Source organism: Vidua macroura, chromosome 11 (assembly GCF_024509145.1).
Source record: "Vidua macroura isolate BioBank_ID:100142 chromosome 11, ASM2450914v1, whole genome shotgun sequence".
Taxonomy (NCBI): domain Eukaryota; kingdom Metazoa; phylum Chordata; class Aves; order Passeriformes; family Viduidae; genus Vidua; species Vidua macroura.
Window position 1 is genome coordinate 6,620,903 of NC_071581.1, and position 15,717 is coordinate 6,636,619.

The following is a 15,717-nucleotide window of genomic DNA, read 5'->3' on the forward strand; positions in this document are numbered from 1 at the left end:
TAATATTTGCCTGTCTTTGTAGTTCCTCATACAGGCTAAACCATCAGCCTAATTTTTCTTTTCTAAGAGTTACTGCCTCCCAGATCATCTCATGCCAAGTACTCTGCCTAAGGCTACTGAAAGCATTAGTGCTAACAAGAGGTCCGTTCCTTCCCAGGGGAGAGGCAGCTATCAGTGAGGCCTCCCCCAATATTTCATAGGGTCAGTTACCCTTTTGGGATGACAAGGGAAGCCTTGAATGTGCAGTTGTAGTTCTGCTCATCTGGCGGGGTGAAGGTCACCGTAGCAACGGCATAGGATGAGCCAGGAACGGACATCTTGACTGGATCCAAATTGAAAATGTTTTTGATAGGGATTTGTTCCTTGGGGGAACCCAGAGAGCAATGTTAGGAGAAAACACCTTTCAACATGACACAGTTTTATACATAAATGCATTACTGAGAACAGCCCAGGACAGTGTGTCTTCCTGCTTCCCTGGGCAGGCTCTCTCCCTCCCAGGGAATGCTGCACTGTGTGTTTTGAGCGCTGGTAGCTGCCCCAGCCTATATGGGAGATGGGCACTGCACGGAAGACCCTGCAAATAACCTAGAACTGGCCTTCAAGGAGGAGGAAAAGCCAGGGAGCCTGAGGAAATGCTCTGCTTTAGCCCTGGCATGTCAGTTCATAACATCCCCTCTCTGCGTGTGCTTCCAAGAGAGGTTCAGAAGGATTCCATTCTCCCACTGAAGACCCAGAGGTGTGAGCCAAAGCCTTGCCCGAGACATGCAGAATTCCACACAACTGTTCCCTGGCTCTGCTGCTCTCCCCTGCAGTTTGACCTGCACTGAGCTAGCCTAGTCTGGGCCACAGGAAGCAATCTGGAAGCATCTGGAGACCAAAACAGGCTCTCACACGGCCCTTAGAGGGTAACCACCACCTTGGCCTCCTGTCCTTACCTTTCCAGGCAGGGGTTTGATGGAGAGGACCACGTCACATGGCAGACTGCTCGCACTATAGATACTGAAATGAGCTACAGCCTCTTGCCCAACCAGAACATTGTTGAAGATGAATCTGTTCTCATCTCTGACAAACAGGCCCCTGCCTTTCACCGACTGCATCTTGTGTCTGAGGTCGGTGCTGCTGCAGATAGGGTACTCCTTGAAGATTAACGTGACATCCTCAATGAGTCCTGTGGACACACCGGAGGGATAAGCATGGAGAAGCCTCCCTGATGGGTTTATCTGGACCCTGCTGGCCTCTCAGAAGGCTTGATAAGCCCTTTCTGCCCGGGTGACTGCTAAACCCAGCCTTGGGTGGGGGAGCTGGCTGTGAGGATGGAGCTCAGTCAACCTCAGCCTTAGAGAGCATTGCTTTCCTTTTATCCTTCCATGCATCCCTCTCAGCCTGGGAGGGATGAGTCCAGTGGTGGACTTGAAGAGGGCTGGAACCTCTGAGGATTTTAAGGTGGGACACCAAGGCTAGCGTGCCTCTCTATCCAAGCAGCAAGTGTAGGTGCTGATCAGCAGCAGGTGTGACCAAGGGAACTGTGGGCAGTAGGTACCTGGGACGCAGGACTCGGCAATCAAGGTAAAGGGAATGCCGAGGGGATTGTCCTTGGGGTCTCTGCCCAGGATGTCAATGTAGAGCTGCTCCTCACATGTCCCCTCCTGCTCTGCGAGGCATTCCACTGTGATCTTCTGCTGGCCCCGGGGACGGATGGAGCCGGAGCAGGGGGACACCGTGAACATGCCAAGATTGAGGTGACCCTGCAGAAAAAGTTCCAGGAGAAGCTGATGGCTAATAGCTGTGCCTCGAGCACCCCAGCAAAGAGAATGTCCTGCCTTGGCCTCCAGCTGGGCCCAAGCACCCAGTCCCAGGGCAGGGAAGGATGAATCCATGGCCCAAAGGCAGCCCCAGGCTGAGAGCAACAAGCCAAGAGGAGCTGCAAATCTGCCCCAAGTGGCAGAGAGAAAGGAGTTTGAGTGTAAAGAATGAAGGTGGCAGCTCTGATCCTTCAATCTCCATAGGTAACACAGGAGAGCAGAAATAGCGGTGAGAAATGACGGGAGAGAGGTAGGGGACTGGGAAGAAGAAAAAGCAATGTTGTCTGAGCTCTGTGGACTGGGAGTTCAGTGGGGGATGTTTTTGCTTCTGTGGTGTTCACAGACCTATGCTGGCTCGCAGCTACCAAACACAGGACCTGCTCCCCTCTGTTGACCCCACAACTCCAGGTCAAGAGCCAGAGTACAGGACTGCCAGGGGGACTGAGCAGATACTGGACTCCATCCTGCAGACCACATCCCACCCTATGGCAATGAGCCCCCAGCCTGGGCACAGCAGCATCTTCTCACATCCCCTGCAGCAGCACTGCTGGGGAGCAGGAGTCACCCACCTGTGTCAAGGAGCTTGATTTCTTTGCTGAGTGTGGCAAGCACATTTCTCTCTCTCTCAGGATATTTTATTGAGGTGCACAGAGAGAAATGAAAGAGAAAACAATTTCTATTTCTGCTCCTTGTTTTTCTCTTGTGGAATGTGTTTGGAGAATTGTTTACCCAGAGTGAGCGCTTGGTTGGACCATGGTGGATTGTTTGGGCCTGATGGCCAATCGGATCCACCTGTGTCTGGGCTCTGGAGAACAGGGTCGCGAATTGTGAGTTAGTTAGATATGATAGTTAGAGAAAGTAGCATGTAGTATTTAGTATCCTCTTTTATATAGCATATTAATGTATTATAACATAATTATAATAAAGAAATCATTCAGCCTTCTGAAATGGAGTTAGACATCATCATTCTTCCCATTGGGTTCGCCGACATCTACAACAAGTGGTGACCCCGAACGTTGGATGAAGAACCAGGACCTGGATCGGTCCACAGCCGTGATTTAACACGGGAAAGGAGGTGAACCCTCTTGAAAAGGCATGTCCGACGTCCCTGCGAGGGATAGGGGAGGTAAGACGCCGTGGGAACCCTTTCTATTGGACCAGGTGCAGCCCCGAGCAGTTTGCCGTAACTGGACGCCTCTGCCTTCCTTTGAAAGGTACTGATTTTCTGATAATAGTACTACCCTGATCTGGGGTGGACTTTAACCTTGGGAAGAGATGTCTGCAGATTTCGACATTGGTTTGTCTTGTGTACATGGCCCTATACTTGCCCTCTGGAGAGATTTGGCTCGGGTCAATGGAATTTCTATCCCTGATGATGATTTTTTGGAGTTTCTTGAATATGCAGACAGTCGTGTTTTTTTCGGGGATCTGGCTTTTTCCCTGAATACAGAGGCTTGGAGATCCCTGAATTTCCTCATCAGGCAAAGCATCATGCGAGATCTCTGGGCGTTTCGATACGTGAAAGTTTATTTAGAGCTTCTTCCGATAGTCCAGAAACGGACCTCTTTTCCGATAATCCAGTCTTTGCTGCAGGTGCCCCCCCGCGAAAAGGGGGGGGGGGGGGGGGGGGCAGAGCCTTTGTCCGTGGCTCAGAAGTTTTCTTCTGCTTCTGCGCAGAGGGAGCATCCTCCACCTCCTCCTCCTTCTGCTGCGTGGGAGCCCCGCCTCCACGTCCCTTCGGAGGGTGCGGGGCCGCTCCCGGCGGAGGCGGAGACGCCGCTCCGCCCGCCGGTTTCCCCGCCTGCAGCCGTGCCTCCTCCTCCTCCTGCCCATTCGGAGCTGGGAGACACACCCGCCGCTGAGAGCCAGCCTGAAGCCACCTCGGCAGGGGCGGAGACGCCGCCTGCGCCGGCTCCCGCGCCGGCCCCTGCCTCGGAGTTGTCGGCCGCGCCTCCGGCACCGCCCGTCATCGCTCCCGCGGCGGCGGCTGCGCCCCCTGCGCCAGCGGCTGATCCCTCCACAGCGGTCGGTTCCGCCGCGCCGGTGGTCCCGCCCGCCGGCTCGGAGCCTGTTCCCGATCCGAGCTGTGATGATATAGAAGACCCCCAGCCTGCGGCGCTGGCCGAGGACCTCCCCGCGCCGGCTCCGCCGCCGACATCGGCTGTGATGGCGCGCCTCGCCGCCCGCAGCGGCCCCCGCGCCGGCCCCGCCGGTCCCGGCTGCCCCGCCGCCTCCCGCGGCTTTCGCCGGGTCGCCAGGCGCTGCCAACAGCAACAGCAGCGAGCAGCAGCAGCCTCTGGCTGCGTTGGAGCGGACCCCGCCGTCTCCAATCAGCCCGGGGTCCCCTCCCAGCCTGTTCTCTGCTGCTGGCGCTCCTCGGCAGCTCCTTGCAGCTGCCGCGAAAGTGAAAGTTACGAAGTTTAGTGCCTTTCTGGGGAACAGTGTTTTTCTTGGTCCAATTCTTGCTTGGGTGGGGGATTCTCGCCGGAGCTCGAGGCCCCTCGCCCCTCCCGCTCACGTTTGGGGGGCAGGGGGGGATGAATTCTGGGAATGCTGCCGCTGGTCTTGTGCCCGGAGAGCGTGGGGGTGCTGCCGCCAGGGGTCAGAGAGCTGCGTGCCGGCCCAACCGTGCCGCAGGTCCTGAGAATCAACATTTCTCTGGGAAAAACACCTTCTCTGCTGAGCCCTGGGGCAGTTCTTGTGCCATGCCCTCGTTTGAGGAGCGGGGCCAACCGCGTCCTGAGAGGCTGTGGCTGCGGCCACGACCAGGCGCGGTGCGGGATGAACACAAGGCTGGAAGACTTGCCGTGACACTGGCCGCATGGTGGGGGCGGGCTGTAAAGATGAAGATCCCGCCCCGCCGGTCGGGCTGGGACCGATTGGTCCAGCCCCCCGGCCGGAGGGCCCCGTGTGCCCCACGGCCGGGTTGGGGATCTTGGTTCCGCCCGCACGGACCGGGGCCGCCAGCTGCGCAGGGTCTTAAAGCCTGCTACTTGCTGGGCATTCTGATTCCGAGATTTAAAAAAAAAAAAAAAAAAAAAAAAAAAAAAAAAAAAAAAAAAAAAAATAGATTTAAGATTAATTAAATAGAGGTGGTTGAAAAGACAAAAAAACAAGAAAAAAAGTGGTTGATTTAAGAGTTTTGGCCATGGCATTACAGAGATTTTTTCAGTTTTTTTTTTAATTTGGTGATGGTTTTTGCACAAGAAAGGTATGTTTGCATGGTTGACAATCAGCCCAGAGTTGGTTTTATCAGTTGTTGCAGTCTCTGGGATGACATTCAGTGTTTTGGTATTCGATAATTATATGATGTCACATTTGGTTTTTGTTTATGGGTTTTTAATTGTTTCATTTGGTTTTTGTTTATGGGTTTTTAATTGTTTAATTTGGACTTTCTTCAGTTGTTTTGTTTCAGGATTCAGCAGTTCTCTGTTTCAGCATTGAGAAGGACTTTTGAGGATGTCAAGATCAATGTTTCCAATCAATGGACACCTTCTGCCGAGAATCAGTTGTTTGGACTTGAAATTTGAGCATTCTTTTAATTGTTGTTTGGGTTTTTATGTTGTAAGTTTTGTTTTAGAGATTTGATAGATGGTTTGCAGGTAAAGGATCTCGTTGAATATTCCACATCAGCATTTGATTTGGCTTTTGATTGATAACTAGCAAATTGATAAGGGGACCTCTTGAGATGTGTTTGCTCTCTTTTGCAGGACCCTGCAGAAGAATTGCAGATGCAGTTTTTTTATTTTATTTTTTTAAATTTATACTAAAACGGTGATATGTGGCAAGCACATTTCTCTCTCTCTCAGGATTTTTTATTGAGGTGCACAGAGAGAAATGAAAGAGAAAACAATTTCTATTTCTGCTCCATGTTTTTCTCTTGTGGAATGTGTTTGGAGAATTGTTTACCCAGAGTGAGTGCTTGGTTGGACCATGGTGGATTGTTTGGGCCTGATGGCCAATCGGATCCACCTGTGTCTGGACTCTGGAGAACAGGGTCGCGAGTTGTGAGTTAGTTAGATATGATAGTTAGAGAAAGTAGCATGTAGTATTTAGTATCCTCTTTTATTTGGCATATTAATGTATTATAATTATAATAAAGAAATCATTCAGCCTTCTGAAATGGAGTTAGACATCATCAGTCTTCCTATTGGGTTTGCCGACATCTACAACAGCTGAGTGCTTTGTAGGCGATGGAGCAGATTCCCCTTGCTTTGAACTGAGAGGAGAAAGCAGAAGTATCTGTCATGCTGAGCTCCCCTGCCTTTCTCTGAGGCCAAAGCTGGCCTTCCTCCTCACAGAGGAAAGCCTTTGTGCTCCTGATGGCTCCCAGAGAGCAGCCTGCAGCTCCCATTGCTGGACCGAGCAGCTCTATCACCAGCTTCATACTACACATGCGGATACCGAGGCCTTTTTCTGCCCCCTCTCCCCAAGCCAGGGATGCAAATGGACGATAGCCCAGGTCTTGTGGCTGCCTGCCACATACCAGCCATGGGGTTGTGCCTCCTCAGACAGAAAGGGTGGTGCAGGGCTTCTCGTACCTTTTGCTTTCTAATGCAGATGCCTCCTTGGGTGCTCGGTGGGTGCGGAATTTGAAGCCGAGCATGCCTTTGTTCTCCAGCACGACAGTCTGGGTCTCCTTGGTGCCCTTGATCACGGCACCGAAGTCGATGGGTGAGGCAGGCTCAATGCTGTACTTGCTGTACTCAGCTTTTGCTGACACCATCACTGGGATGTTGGTGACAACCTGGCCTCCTTCACCTGAGCTGGCATCTATCACCTGTGTCCACAGGAAGGGTGGTAAAGAAAGCAAAGAGGCCAGCCTCTACCCCAGTCCCCAGCCTCCACCCCAGGCCTCCAGTTTAGCCCTCCCTGTTTAAGCACCTCCTCCAGAATCAGATTCTCAGCTCCACTTAGGAAGCCTCCCAAATGGTTTTGAAAGACTTTGTTTGTGTAAGTAGGAGAGAGGATTCTCCAGTTAAAGGTGTCCGTTAGACACCTGTCCTGTTTACGCTCCCAAAACACCGTGTGATAACACAGCCTGGCCCAGGCAGCTCACCTGGCAGTACAGGATGGGCTTGTTCTTGAGGAGGATTTCACTTGTGGGGTGGAAGAGTATCTCAATATTCACACCACGCTGGGAGGCAGTCAGCATGCCTGACTGAGGCTCAACAGTGAAGTAGGATGCCACGTTTCGCATCCCGGGACCTGCACCCTTCAGCGTGAAACTGGGGAGAAAGAGAAGGAATGGAGATCTCTGCAGTTAAAAATATAGGTGCCACCAGCACAGCCAGGACTTTGCATAGGACCAGAAAAAAAAAGGGAGAATCCAGCTCTGCTCAGGGAATCCTGGATCTTGACAGAGAGTGCAGACAATCACAATGTTACTGCAAGAAACCTTGACATTGAAATTTTTCATTCACTTCTTTACAGAGTCTCAGAAAGATAAAGGAGGTGACCATCCAAGAAAGTCAGTGCAGCTGAGCTGTGAAGAACTGCTGGTTTGGGGCTGGATTCTCTGGTAGAATAATTGAGATTAGAGAGCCCAGGTTTTGTATTTACCATGATATGGAAAATAGCATGGAAACAGATTCTAGCCATTGACAGAGGGAGAATGCAGGCCTGGGAACCCAAGGAAATGCTCACTACCTGGCAGCTGGACTCACCTGTACTCAATGTTGTATACCCCTTTGTTCTTTAGCCTCAGGACTTTCTTCACATTATCCAGGACATTAATGGTTCCAAATTCCAAGCTTCCATCTGAACCTGCAGAAAAGCCACAGAGCGAGGTCAAACACGGTATTTGTGAGCTGCTGCAGAATACAACAGGCCACAAGCTACATGGAGGTCTCGGCACAAAACCCTTTCCAGCAAGTTTCCATTCTTGGAAGTGTTTTCCAGCTACTTGTCTGCCCTTTCTCTTCTCACTCAAAATATCTGCAGGCTTAGTAGCTAAGGAGCTCGGCTCCCATTTCCTCGCTTCCAAGCACAAATCCAATTACTTTATATGCTGTGCTGAGCCTGTGGGCGTTGCCAACTGCCTGTTCACATCACTGTTATTTCAAAGCCCCCAAATCCAATCTGCACATGAAGCTGCACACTTCAAAGTTCAGAGGGGAGAGACTTAAGGCTGTCAGTTCCCTGACAATGCTTTTTTTCATGCAGGTTGCAGGGTACGGGCTTTGTGGCATGTATCCATGCCATCCTTGTATCCCATCCCATCCCATCCCATCCCATCCCATCCCATCCCATCCCATCCCATCCCATCCCAGTGCTTTGGTCACCCACCTCCCAAGGTAATGCAGTGCACCTGGACTGCTTTGTTTGGGAGGCATCCACTGACCTTTGGGCATGTCAATGCTCAGAGAAACCTCATAGACCTTTGCAGAGATTTTGATGTTTTCAGCCTGAACAATCCCCAGGACATTTTCTGTATCTGAAACCTGAGACAGCAAGAAACAAACACTGTTCAGATTATTCTTTTGGTAGGCAGCCTGAAAGTCCTTGTCTCTGCTGGCTGCTTCCCCTGTGGCCTCCCTGGCTTCACAAGCATTGGCGGACTCCCAAGCTTTGCTAACCCGTTCCTCTCATGGGCTGCCCCAGTGGGATTCTCCTGCAGTAAAAAACCCTATCAGCCCAACTCTGCACTCCTACAGCAGGGAATGCTGCTGCTAAAGCATCCTTGGGAGGCACAGGGGTGTAAGAACAAGCACAAGAAGTGTGAGGTGTCTCAGAGCAGGTGGCATTGACAACCCTCTCCAATCACCTAGCCCCCTCTCTGAAATGCAGCCCCTAAACCATGGGGAACAAAATCCCACAGGGAGAGTTTGTTGCACTATGCAAGAGCTTCAGACAAAGTCCAGGAGGAATGTAGAGATCACGCTGCAGTCTGTACAACCAGACAACAACCTTCAACCATTCACAGGGACAAGGTGGTTGTGGTACAGGCTCAGGATGCAGTGTCTGGTTATCTGGGGGGATGTGGATGCACTGCACGTTCTGGCAAACGCTGTGTAGAGGCAGAAGTTGGGATCACAGCACCCTTGTGTCTGTCAGGTGCAGCTCTTCCTGACCCTGTCCCTAGGAGCACACGGCTGCTCACAGTCCCTCTCACCTCTAGTCGGAGGGTCTTCTTAATGCTGCCAATCTGCCTGGCCTTGAAATGCACTGTCACTTCAAACTCTGAGCGGGGATCAATGGTGCCTTTATCTTGGGACAAGGAGAAGTCCTCAGCAAGGTCATCCAGCCCATTGAGCTGCCAGGCCATGGGCAGCAGGTTGTCGTTTCTCAGGACCAAGGTCCTGCTGTCAGTCCTGCAGAGACAGGAAGGCACTTGGCATCAGCTGCTGGATGCTCACACCAGCCTCGTCACTGAATGCAACTTGGAGCAGCTCCATCCGTGCCCTGGAAACCAGAGTCAAACGTTTTCTCTTTGTCACAAGTTCTGGAGTGCTTGTGGGATGACTGACCTATGCAGAAGCAGCTTGCCAAAAGACAGCTCCAGGGGGCTGACCTCCAGCTTCACGTGCACCCCATGGCAGCACAGGCTGAAGACCACTGGGTCTGGGTTCTTCCCAATGCTGCAGATGAGTTTGTCTTCCAGGAAGCCAGGGGAAGTGGGGTATGCCCAAATGGTCAGCTCCTGGACCCAGCCCCACAGGAAGAAATCAAAGAGCTCTGGGTGTGAGCAGGAGGAGCAGCCCCTGGGCACTTCCGCGGCGCCTGCCCTGCCTGCCCTTCTACCTGCTTCTCCTTTGGTTTCAGTGCCATGCTGGGAGGGTCCAAAAGGAACGTCTCTGCTTTCCCATCATTCTCAAAGGAGAACTGGACCTCTACGTCCATGGGGGAGTTGTTGAGGATGGTTATATTCTCCGAGTTGCTGGGACAGTTCTGGGCCTTGTACCTGTCCAGAAAAGGGGAAAAGGCTGCAGAGCAGACTGTTGCCTTTGCCACACACCGAGGAGAGCACCCTGTGCACCCGAGGAAGTGGTGCTGGAAGACCCTGCTCTAACAAACAAGGGAGGGAAATGGATCCCAGTCAGGGGCATGGGCGTGTGCTCATCCTTGCTTTACTCTGATGCCTTCCCCTAGACTTGGTGCCTCCAGCCCACAAGCCTGATGATGCTCAGGCCACTTCAAGAGTTTTTAATACAACGTAAATTCAAAGGTGCCTAGAAAAATGACAGTACACCAGGCACATGAGTTCTTTTCCCTTCTTCCTTGGGGTGCCTTCCCTGCAGGGTATAAAGAAAGGCTTTTGGAAAAAGAGTTTAGCTAATCTCTTTCATAAAAGTCATGAAACTGCTTTGGATTTCACAGGTTAGCTCAAAGTCTGAGAAAGAAATATAAAGCATCAATTCCCAAGAGGAATGCAAAAAGATAACAAATGACCCTTCTCTCAGGTGTGGAAATGACTTTGGAGTGCAAGGGTTAAAGAGGCAAACAGAAATCCCAGACCATCCATCAACTTGGCTAAAGATTGTCTGTTTTCTTAAACTATTTCAATTTCATTTCCTTGGGGTGTCAAAGTAGACCTAGCCCTCCAGAACTCCCATGGAGACAAGAACTTAATGTGAACTTTTAATTTTTTTTTTTTTTTAAAGCGACAGTAAAAGTAGAAGTACACAATAGCTTCAATGGCAACGTGTTTAGGCAGACTTTATCCAGCAGTGAAGATGCAATGTCATTACAGGAAAATTTAATTCTTGCTGTACGTTCCCCCCGACACCCACTGGCAGGTCAACCATAAAATCTTATTAATAATTACAGATTAATGAAAGGTTTACAAAACCATCTACAGAATAATTGCTCGATCAGGCTACCTGCAGAGCTCAAAGCACTTCAAAACCCCCCTAAAGTTCATTTCCTATGGGTTGAAGCTGACATGTGGGGGGACACAACAGTTGTCCCCCAAGTCACCTTTGGACTGGCAGCAGCATGCGGCTCTGGCCACCAAGGCGGCCACCAAGGCACCCACTGGGCAGGCAGAGCAGCTCCGCCAAGGCTCATTTGCCTATATCTGCTTAGGTTCACACATCTGTGGTCCTTCAAACCCATGTGTCTCCCAGGACTCTGCCGGGGACTGCCCTGGGTTGTGCCACCAGGACAGCCTGTCTCTCCAGGTGTGCCCAGAAAAGTACAAGGCCCAGCAGGGAGCAAATACCAGTCTCTTGATTTCCCACACAGCAGCGGCCCAAAGTGGAATTGCTTTGTGCTCTCAACATATTCCTTGAAGATGATTTCATCTTCCTCCATGGTCTCCCTCCACTGTGGAAACACCACCCTGGGCAGGAAAGTGGGGAAGGAGGAGCTATGAGATGCTCCAAGTAGGAAATGTAGTCAGAAAGCCATAACCCTTCCTGCAGGCTGAGGTAACATCTGCCTTCCCAGCTCCCAGCACAGGAGGAGGTGCTGGGTGACCTCAGGCAGCACGATCTGCCCAGGCCAGAAGCCCCAAGGGGCAGCCCTGGCTGTGGTTCAGGGGCAGCTGTGGTGTGGGAGGCTGCCAGGGGCCAGCCTTACCATGGGTTCTGGCTGATGCTGGGGTACAGGCCGGTGCCACGGCAGGGCAGCTCGTACTGGCGCTTTGTCTGCACGAGCTCAAACCTCAGTGTCTGCTCAAACTTCCCTGGCTTTTTGGCGGAGAACTGGACCTTCAGTTCCACCTCACCGTGGGCAGGCACTATCCACCGGTACCGTTTCAGCCTGGCAATTAAAGAAGAGGCTTACAGACGCTGCTGAGGAGCAAACGAAACAAGGAGGGTGCACTCGCCATCCCACGGAGGCACTGGCACGGGGTCGCTGTGGAGCTGGGGATGATGGACCTTGTTTGGCAAGAGGACCAAGAAGGAGAGGCATCGCCTCCTCCTGTGCAGCTCACCTGAGGAATTCTGTGGGGACTGAGGCACTTTCCAGTGTACTTTTGGATCTTGTTGCAGAGGAATCCCGGGGACTTTCTGTTCTCCGTGTGGAGATCTGCTTCTCCTTTGCAGAGCTGTCTCTGCTGGCTGCTTTACCTGTCTTTGGTTGGCCCTCGGCAGAACTGCCCTTCACATCAGGGGCCTTGGCCTAAGGGGAGAGAGAAAAGGGAGGGAGAGGTGAGCCCTGAGACATCCCTATCCTGGAAAGCAAACTGGGGGTTTGTTCACCAACGGAAGAGAGAATAAATAAATAAGTCCACCTGCCCATGGACTTGGTCTTCCTTGTTGGTGTTTGTTTTGCCTAGGACACTCCCCCTCACTCAGACCCTCTCCTCAAAGGAAGTTGATGGTTTTAAGTGATTTTTTTCCCCTCTTGTCTTACAGAACTGCTCTGTCTCCAGCAGAGCTGTCTCTTTTGTCCCATCCCTGACAGAAAGGAGACCTGCAGACACAGGGCCCCATCACATCTTCACTACCTCTCCACCATGATCCTTTTCCATCCAACCTGTCCCCCATGTCCCCATCTAGCCTGGTCCCTGCCCTGGCACCACTGGAGCACCCACCAGACTGTCTTCCACAGCAGCACCTCCCGGTGCCACAATGGTGAAGGGCTCCACGCGCTCTGCAGAGGCCAGCCGCTCCTCTGGGTACTCGACTGTGGAGAGCACAGCAGCAGGGGGGAGGGGAGGCCTGTCGGGATGCAGTCCCACATGTTGCAGCACCTAAAACAGAAGAGAAAACCCTGCTTATACTTCTATCACCTTCATCCTCACAACTCCTTCTTTAAAGGCACTGAGCTTCTGACAACGGGGTTTTTAATTTACATGAAGTACAAGTGCTTTGTTATGCCCAGTGGGGTGAGCAAGCTCCAGAGCAGAGTCAAGAGCTACAAGCAGGACTGGGAGAGAAACCTCCCAAGTGACTCAGCTGAAGAAAACAACGGCTGTGAGCTGCCCTGTCCTGGGGCCGTTTATGACTTCCAGGCTGGGAAACTCTGAACAGATGGGATACTTGTACACAGAGCACTCCCACTTCCTGCCCATCTGAGGGATGGTGATAACTTCCCCATCCACACAGATGATACAGAGTCATTGTGGAACATCATCAGGGACCTGGACAAGGCTCTGTGCCATTATCACACAATGCTCCAGGGCCCAAGACCACGACAAGCTCAAGATCTGAGCCTCGCAGGGTGTTACCTCGTCTTCCGTTGGCAGTGTCCCATCCCTCAGGATCTCCCTGATCGTGGCCTTCGGATCTGAGACCTGGATGTCCAGGCACGGCACCCCGACATGCTCGTCTCTGACTGCCCCCTCTGCAACTTCGCTTTGCATCTCCAGCTGAGATGACTGAAGACTCCTTTGGTCTCCACTTTTTTGTTCAGGCTTCTTCACCTTCTCCTGAGGCTTATTGGTCTTCTGACCTTTCTTTACAGATGAAGACTGGGACTTGTTTTCCTTTGGGATCACAGGTAACTGCATGGTACCCTGAACCCTGTCCCAGTAGGAGGAAAGCTCTGCAACGTTCTGCTGTGATGACTCATAGATCTGAAACCTCAGGATCAAATTCTCCATCTCAGATAGGTCCTCTGGGATTTTGGTTTCCCCCTTCTTTGGGGCCTTTGGTTCCCCCTTCTCTGGGATTATGATTTTGCTCATCCTCGGGGCTTTGTATTTCCACTTCTCTGGGATTTTGGTTTCCTTCTTCTCTGGGGGTTTGGTTTCCTCCCTCTCTGGGGATTTGGTTTCCTTCCTCTCTGGGGATTTGGTTTCCTTCCTCTCTGGGGATTTGGTTTTCCCCTTCTCTGGTTTTGGAGGTTGCTTCCCCACAGAGACACCCTTCTTTTCCTTCTTCCGCTTCTCTTCCTCCTTCTGCCTCTCTTCCTCCTCTAAGGCTTTTGCCTCCTCCTCAAGCTTTTGAGCCAGCTGCTTCAGTTGCCTTCAGCAAACAAAATAGAAAACATGACTGAGAGTCACCACCAGACACTCGGGCTCACTAGCCCTCGCTGGCCCTGCACTTCATTCCTTGACCCTGAGGCCAGGCAGAACCGTGAGACCATTTCCCTGAATTTTCCTCAACCCACAGAGGTTGGGAACATCCCAAGTGAGGGGATTGGTGGAAGGGGACCTCCAGGACCAGCCAAACCTAAGCCTTGCCATCATAAGGTCTTGACTGTGCAACCTCCCTCTTAAGGCACAGCCAGACACCTCCAGCCCACTGCCAAAGGCTGATCCACCAGCTCTCTGCGCTGATGCCTGAAAATGCCCTTTGCCTCTTTGATTTCCCAGTTTAAAGCAGATCACAAATTGCTAACGTCTGCTTATCCCTCCTACAATTCTTACTCAGCTCATTCAGCCCCCTTCTCCCTGGGCATCGCCTGCTCCTTAATGAGACCAATCCTATCAGTCAGAAAGCAAAGGCTGCAGAAACTCCTCTCCTGCAAGACAGGCTCTTGTCAGCCAGATTTCCTGCTGGAACCTGCTGTGACTGAGGCAAACTAGTGCTGTCTGCCATGGAAGCTATTTGAAGCAGCCCCCTCCGTCTCCTCTCCATGAAACCAACTTCAGCCTGGGCTGAAGGAAGTCCTGATACACAGGCTTGCTTCAAGCAGCCTCCCCTCCCAGCTGCACACTTTGCCTGAGCTGGGCTGCCTTGCTGGAGCAGAGCTTCTCCTGTGCTTGCCTACTGCTGCAGCTGAAGGGGAGCCTGAAGGACGTGAGCTTTTATGGGTGGTGTCCCACCATAAGGAGAACCCTGGCAGATCGGCATTGCAAGGACTTCATCTGTGGCAGGACCAGGATCCAAACCAAGGTTTGGTCTGTGCCCCACACCTGCCCATACCACAATCCCACTGTTTTGGTGAAGGGAGATGATGAAGAAGGTGCCAATCGACATCATGGACTTAAAGACACTTCTACAGGCAGTGCCAAGGCAAGCCCAGAGCCCAGGTCCCTGCAGGCAGCATCTAAGCCAGGAGGGCTCACCACTAAAATAGAGAAGAAGGAACTTCTTCTCAACAGAAGAAGGTCCTTCTTCTCTTGGGAGCCAGGGAGCTAAGAGTGGCCATCCCTGTGTTGCTTCTGGCCTTTGCTATCCAACACCTCTGAGCTCAGAGTCCTTGGAGCAGGGAAGCCCTCCAGGGACAATGACCCACGGAAGAGCAGTAACCCATGGAAGGCTTACTCACCTCTTCCTCCGTATGCGCGTCCATTCCAGGAATATTTTATCCACTTTTGCTTTCTTCTCCTCAGGGAGGGCGTCATACTCATCCTCAGTCATTTGCAATAAAAGTTTTCTCTTCCTCTCAATAGCTTTTTCCCACTGCAGTTCTTTATCACAAACCAGAGGAGAAACCATGAGTGACTGCAAACAGACCTGGGTGCTCTGGGTCAGCTGCAAGGATTCACAGCCTTTCCTGACCCAGCCTGTCATATCAGGAGATATTGGGGAGCTCATATCCCTGCTCCAAAATTCAGACAATCCCCCAAACTATGGCCAGGCAGTGAGGTCCTGGGCTTTGCCTGGCTTAAGTGCAACAAGGCTGAGGAGAGTTGTTTGTCACTGAGCTACAGTAGCTTGCACTTGTGCCCAAGCTTTTATGTCAGACATTAAGGTGAGTCTTAAAACCTCCGATCTCCTGCAACTCTGAGAGGAGTGCTGGTTACACTGAGGCAGAAGGTGGAAAGATTAATAAAAACATTTCTTACAACCTCTGCTGCAAACCCAGATACACAGAGATAAGGTTGAGGGCTTGAGAAAGAAGATTTGAGAGGGATGGAGATATCTCACCTTTCTTCTCTCTTTCAGCTTCCTTCCTCTTTCTTTCAGCTTCAACCCTGGCTTTCCAAGAAGCATAATCCTGATGCAGGTTCAATATGAAGATGTGACGACGATTTTTGACAGCTTTGAGTACACACAGAAGAGAAGATTCCAGGCTGCTTGCAAAGAGGCTTTCCAAGCCATCAAAGACCACTCCCTTGTAGCAGTCTTTACAC

The 15,717-nt window shown here is 51.7% G+C and overlaps 1 pseudogene; it reads right to left on the bottom strand.

The window, feature by feature from the left end:
* The window catches only part of LOC128813013 (hydrocephalus-inducing protein-like), a 67,989-nt pseudogene that overhangs the window by 1,542 nt on the left and 50,730 nt on the right, over positions 1 to 15,717 (bottom strand).